This window comes from Macrobrachium rosenbergii, chromosome 18 (genome assembly GCF_040412425.1).
Source record: "Macrobrachium rosenbergii isolate ZJJX-2024 chromosome 18, ASM4041242v1, whole genome shotgun sequence".
NCBI classification, from domain to species: Eukaryota; Metazoa; Arthropoda; class Malacostraca; order Decapoda; family Palaemonidae; genus Macrobrachium; species Macrobrachium rosenbergii.
The window spans coordinates 18,141,734-18,149,236 of NC_089758.1; the positions used below are offsets into that span (position 1 = coordinate 18,141,734).

The 7,503-nt window shown below is 34.2% G+C and overlaps 1 long non-coding RNA gene across 2 annotated transcripts in view; it reads left to right on the plus strand.

Moving 5' to 3' along the window:
• Positions 1 to 7,235, plus strand: part of LOC136848166 (uncharacterized) — a 77,139-nt gene extending 69,904 nt beyond the window's left edge. Inside the window, exons 3-4 of one of the 2 annotated variants that reach the window (XR_010855958.1) lie at positions 2,666 to 2,809; positions 7,197 to 7,233. This is a non-coding gene — a long non-coding RNA (uncharacterized lncRNA). Of the gene's footprint in view, positions 1 to 2,665; positions 2,810 to 7,196 lie in introns of both variants that reach the window. The other variant, XR_010855959.1, reaches the window with a different exon arrangement.
• Positions 7,236 to 7,503: the final 268 nt, after the last annotated feature.

Below are 7,503 nucleotides of genomic sequence, written 5' to 3' on the forward strand. Positions count from 1 at the left end.
AGAACTTAACGATTTGTATCATCTTAGATAGTGACCCTGCCTATGTATATATATATATATATATATATATATATATATATATATATATATATATATATATATATATATATATATATATATATTGCTACGAATGTCCTGGGATACTTACTTGACTCTGGGCAGCAACACATACCGCAAGGAGTGCCATTTATTTATTACACATCTGACTCAATATTAGGACAATTCATAGACAAAACAAAGGAAGTCTATGACTTAAGGCCTTCTTCATGTGAGGGAAACTACGTAAACTTAATGGTTCTCTTAATTAATTATATTTACATAACAACACAGATCAGAAGAATGACGAATTATTGGGCAGGTAATAACAAGGGCCTGCTAAAATAATGAATCCTACATAGAATAAATATTCTACACTGACGATGTCCTCGTAACAGGGAACATCGCAGTGGAAAAGGGAACGCACATGGATCGGCCAAGAGATTCCACAGTCAAGGCCTATCTGCAAATATATGCAAGACGGTTACTTCCAGTGATAATAAGACTCTCAAAGGGAAACTGAGGAATGCACAGATGGTGCCAGATAACTCAGTTCAGCACTAATGCATAATTACGTTAACACTGAATGCTCCAACACAAATTACTGCAGGTGATTGCACAATAGAAAAATAAATGAAACATTACACAGAGAAATAACAGGGATTGTGACTGGCTAAAAGAACCTTACTCTGGCACATTACCTTCGTCAGGATGCTGGATCATCGTCGATAAGGCGCTGGTGATGAGGGAGGGAATTATAAGGCCACTACAAGGTATACTGGTTTGAGCCCCGGGGTCGAACATGTGTTTGATTCAGAAGGACAGCCAGGGTGGGGACATCTGTCCTCGGGTCGTGTCCTGAGCGTTCTCTCTCGATTCTTGTTGCAGTGTCTATTTATAACCTTCGAGGATTACCCTGGGCATCTAACTAGATGGCGCAAAGGTCAATCTTCGTCACATTTTCTATAATGAGGACATGGCGGCAGAAACCCCATGCAGTGTTCAGAATGGCGGGGGGTGGGGTGGCCAGCTTTCTCTTTTGGCTCCTCCCTTCCCTTGCTGGACACAGAGAAGGTCCGTCGGTCAGCTGGAATTAGGCCTAAAAGCAGTCACTTTGAACAGAGAGAGAGAGAGAGAGAGAGAGAGAGAGAGAGAGAGAGAGAGAGAGAGAGAGAGAGAGAGAGTTAGGCTTAACCATTTTGGGGAATGAAAGGGAGAGTTTTTTGAAGGGCTGAGTGGAACCCACAGTTCTAGAAATTAATAATTGTCATTAATTATTATTTCTTTCTCAGTTACTTTGCAAATGTAAAAACGGGTGAGGTTGTGAGAAAGCAGCCCCAGTCATTGAAATATGAAATATATATATATATATATATATATATATATATATATATATATATATATATATATATATATATATATATATATATATATATATATATATATATATGTTGAATCATACGAGGGCTACAGTTGATGACTGCTGGTAATTTTGTAAAATCAGACAGGAAAAATGTTCAGACTCACAGGCAGCATGATGGTATCACTAACATCGAGCTTATTGTGTTTCGAATTGAAGCGAGTACTAGGAATCATTTAATTAACATGAAGATATTTTCAGCGTTTTTGCTTTTTAAATTGCTAATAATTAACCTGACAGTAATTTTCGGCTCAACCCGTATAGCATGAATATCTTTACTCCTTATAACAGTTAAAAAATTTTTTGAAAAAGGACATCGACACCAAAAATAATGTTTTTATTCAATTTCAGTGTTACAGTTATCTGAACAATAATATTACAGAGGCCAATTGAATCCGTAGTTAAACTGATATGCATAATAAAATACTTTACACGACAAAGGGGAGGAGATAGGCGTTCAACATATCGTTTTGCATACCAGAAGAGACACAGAAAAAATTGAACTTCCGCTTCTTTGAAGCTATTGGAGTTGAGAAGCTTTTGTCTCTTCCAGCAAGAGGAAACTGGATTGGCATGTCCTGTGTTAGGAATTGAGTATATATATATATATATATATATATATATATATATATATATATATATATATATATATATATATATATATATATATACATATATGTGTATGTGTGCATTTATATACATACATATATATATATATGTATATATATATATATATATATATATATATATATATATATATATATATATATATATATATATATATCTAAGATTTTTTTCTGAGGAGATGGTTTCAAAGAAACCACATTTTCGGTTTCCAGCAAGTATTATTGGGGCCAGGGCACTAGCCCACTGGCAGGCCAAATGATTTAAGGGTCCTGTGTGCTGTCCAGTATTTATTGAAGTTCATTCATTCCGTTACTGACCAGACGCAACGTTGGTTACTTTTGTTTATAGGTAAAAGTTACATTTGTCATTAACACGATTTGAAGTTATGTAGTTTTTGCTAATGAGATATTTGTAGTTTTAATTTAAAGTGGAGAAGCAGTTTCGTGAGCATTCGTTTCAATAGATTGTAAAATTGTACAATAAAGAAAAAGACACAAATGTAAATATAAAGTAAATCCTACATGACACAAATAACACTGACAAGTAAAGGTACATACTAAAACATTTTTTAATCTCCTGCAGTTTAAGAATCTCCGAATCTCAAAATGTCCACCTTCGAATAACTTCAAACAACTCGAGCTCAGCCTTCAAGTACCACATTAATTAGACGTACAATTGATATCTCTTCTGGACCGCAGGGAGACGGCACGGCAAACATCCAAAAGCGTAAGAAAAGTTTCTTAATACTTTTAGAAGAACTAACTCGATTACTTTGATCATTGGCCCCTTGACTGAAGATCCAATCTAGTAAATTACTTTAGCGAAGGTACACATTCTTAAAAGTATAATCATTATTTCACCTCTGAAGTTTATGTTTTACTCCCGTGTTTTTACTGCGGCTCGTTGGGATGTAACATAAATTCGTTGCCTGAAAAGTTGTATTTATCTTGTTTTTGTTTTTGTTTATTTCGTTGTTGTCACTGAGAGATTCTACTGATTATAGCGAACAGTGAACCCGATGCTATGGGATGGTTCTCTAAGGAAATATACTTTTGGTAAAAAGCCCTCAGAGGACCTTAATGATTAAACTGTGAATGTATGGAAACATAAAACCTTTGCAAACGATTATAAAAAATCGCTTTGTAAAATGCAAGTTTCCAAGAAGGAAACGATAGTGCGACGTTTTTAATCTCAGCTTGAAGTCTACAATAAGTCTACAATAAACATAATAATATGATAATACAACTTTTTTTTTCTAGATTAAACAAGGTCGGGGATAATCACCCTACGTCCCACGACATAATTACAGCATTCTTTCACAGTCACCTTGTTCATTTTCAACAAACAATTAGGGGAACGCTTTCAGCGCCGCGCGGTTCCTAAATCTTGAAACCGTGCCATTCGGTCCCAAAATGACTTTGTTATCCTGGAATACCAAATGGACGGAAGGCTTTGATCAAATGCATGTCCAATGATTGTTCCCATAAAGCCAGTTAAGCTCTCCTTTACTATAGTCCCCTATGTTGGTGAATACGAATGCGCGTTTGTGGGCGCACGCGGAAACACAAACAAACTTACACAAAAACACTCGCGCGTGAGCACACACACACACACACACACACACACACACACACACATATATATATATATATATATATATATATATATATATATATATATATATATATATATATATATATATATATATATATATATATATAAGACTGATAGGAATAATGGAAAGGACGTCCCATAAATGCTATAAAAACACATACCACTGAACATGCAGCTGGACTGGAAGCACTACCAATGAAATAATGAATACTATAAATTCACAATTTTTACAAACGAAAATTTCCAGTTCATCAGACGAATTATTCCTTGACATCCCTCCATCAAACAACAGCTTTAAAATCTGCAAATCTGAATTACGTTTCCAGATCATCGCCTCTTCCTAATAGCTCGTTATTTTAATTCTCTCGATTTCACTTATTTTTCCCCCCTATTAACTTCCCTTCTCTTTAATTATCCGAAAGTTTTTTCCAGCCCTTTCTTTCATTCATTCTTATCCATTTTAGGAGTTTTCTACGCTCTTCTTCCTAACCCCTCTCACGTCTCTCATTCTTCAGAGGGGAGGGAAGAATCAGATTTCCATTTCTTCATTCGTTTTTTAACACTCAGTAATTATTTCCATTAAGCTGATAAGTCGGAATGTGCTCTTATTACTTCTCATTTGTATTGCATTTAATGTGTCAATGTGCAGCGCATTTTTGCTTGTCATAATTCTTTGGAGTTTTTACCCGAAAATGATTGATCTCTTTGACCAATGGGAACTTCTCTGGCAGGGAATGTAATGCCTTGCTAAATTTTTGTATATTTGCCTAATTTATACAGCCACGTATGCATGCGCACGCGCACACACACCTATATATATACAGTATATACTGTATATATATATATATATATATATATATATATATATATATATATATATATATATATATATATATATATATATATATATATATATATATATATATATATATATATATATGTGTGTGTGTGTGTGTGTGTGTGTGCATGTGATGGTGTTGGGACGGGGTGGTGATGTGGTAAATTCGGCCTAATTTGACTCCGTGGCTCATGTTTGTTATATCCGAGTACCTACCGAGTGCCTACCGCCCTCCAGCCCACCCAGCTGTGAGTTCCAGAGTCTGCTGGGGTGAAGATAGAAATTAAGTGGGGCTAGTGACTAACCCCACAAACTTGCTAAAAAACCGGATGGCTGACGTCTTCTGGTTCCACCCCCTTCATTAGAAAAAAAAATTGGATATTGAAAAGATAAACGCACACACACACAGTCACTTATCAAGAGAAATGATTATAGTAAATCCTTTCTCAACGATTATCGTAAAGACTTGATAGACTCGTAAATTTTGTATCAAAGTGTTTACTTCCACCAGATTGTAATAGACACTCTGCGTTACTGCGTCTGCAAGTTAGGGAATTAAAGATATTAGCTGGCAGAGTGATAAACGCACCGTGCTATTTTCAATCTTGGTTCTAGGTAATACCTTGTACTTGTTTTGTACATCCTGATTGTACCCTTCCGGCATTCCGTATTCAGGAATGGCATCACTGGAACTTGCAGGCTAACTATCTCTGTTATTATATACTAAGTATACCTTAGTTTTACCAGACCACTGAGCTGATTAACAGCTCTCCTAGGGCTGGCCCGAAGGATTAGACTTATTTTGCGTGGCTAAGAACCAATTGGTTACTTAGCAACGGGACCTACAGCTTATTGTGGAATCCGAACCACATTATAGCGAGAAATGAATTTCTATCACCAGAAATAAATTCCTCTAACTCTTCATCAGCCGGCCGGGGGAATTGAACTCTGGCCCATCGAGTGACAGTCTGAAGCTCAACCGACTCAGCCAACAAAGGGCTGTTATTATATACTGTATATATATATATATATATATATATATATATATATATATATATATATATATATATATATAATATTTGCATAGATATGAAGAATTTTGCTACTTCTGTACTTTATGAAGACTGGTCATGCTTGTACTCATATTAAATAGTTATGATGTACTGAATACAGTACATTTCCTGAGGTTGCGCGTGATTAGTTCAGTTAGTAGCGCGACCTATTTGTCTACCAATCTATCTCTACATCAACTCCCTTGTTATCAACGCGCAAAATAGTCAGTCAGGTATAATGACGGATTTGTCGAAAGCTTTACGCAGCCCAGAGGTGACATCGCAGAAGGTTCACCGACTCATGCAATTTTCTCGGGCAGTGAAATCTCTGAGAAGCTGACTTAGTGGGTTTTTAAGTCAGCAACAGTCACGGAGCTGGAAGGGGAAGTGATAATGGCCAGTACAGTCTACCAATATCACTTGTGGTATTTCAATTAAAAGCACTGAAACGCAGATCAAGAGGATATTTTCTACGTCTGATATGCTACTTCTGTTCTTTGAAAGCTAGCTAACGAAATAGTATTTGCGCCGTGTTCTGCATGGAAGTATGTTTATGTTAAATCACAATAATAATAATAATAATAATAATAATAATAATAATAATAATAATAATAATAATAATAATAGAAAGGTCAGAGTGACGACCAACTTTCAACTTATTTAACAGTTAAAAGAATTACGTAACAGTCACTACTATCAAGTTTTGTTTTAGGGCATCCTTAAGTGGCCGTGCAGATCGTTGAAAAACCTGAACTACAAGAATAAACTGAAAAATAAGTAAAAAAAAAAAACAGTTAAGTAAATATTTACACAGTAAAATGCAAAAAGACCAGCCAAAAATGTTCTCAATATTGCATTTATATATTATACCCGTATCTACTACCGGAAAGAATGTTAGAAATTTGAGAATAACCATTTAGGAATTTCGGAAGTGGTCTCAAAACTAGGTAAAGCCCTCGCAATGCGCACCAACAATGTAATCAAAAAGAATTCCCCTTTTAAATCGTATCTTCTTTTCCGCGCTCTTTAAAGAGGCTGCATAAACGTGAAAATAGAATAAATACAAGAGATGCGAACTTTTTTTTTTTTCCTTTTTCTCCCCGGGGGTAAAAAACGTTCATTGCATCGTTGAAGTATAGTGTGTGTGTTTACTGGACCGTGCTGGAAATGAATGCTTTGCGTCATATCAGCCGTGGTAATTACTCCATTTGCGCGAATGGAATGAATGGAATGTGTACGGTGGCGCAAGTAAAAACAAACAAACGAATAACGACATCATACAGGCAGGCGTCCGTACAGAAGGGTATCACTTGCCTCGGGCCGCAAGGCTGATTATAGTTTATTTCCTTCATATATATATATATATATATATATATATATATATATATATATATATATATATATATATATATATATATATATATATATATATAATATATATATATATATATATATATATATAATATAATATAATATAATATATATATATATATATATATATATATATATATATATAATATATATATATATATTATATATAATATATATATAATTTTTTACCAAAAAACAAAAATTTCTCACACTAACCTGTGTTCCTTTCATCTTTCAGTATTCCCGTTTCAAAAGGAAACTTTCGCCATGTTAAGGTAAGAAATTATTCGTATCACAAACGAGAGTCATGCAGTTTGATCAATGTTACATACCGTTTATTTTCCAAATAGCTAAGTCTCCTAGATGTAATTAAAGGAAATGAGCCCTGAGGAATTTAGGAAATTCCTGGTTATAGTTACACGAATACATCAATTATTTATACATGTGTATGTATGTATATATATATGTATGTATATATATATATATATATATATATATATATATATATATATATATATATATATATATATATATATATATATATA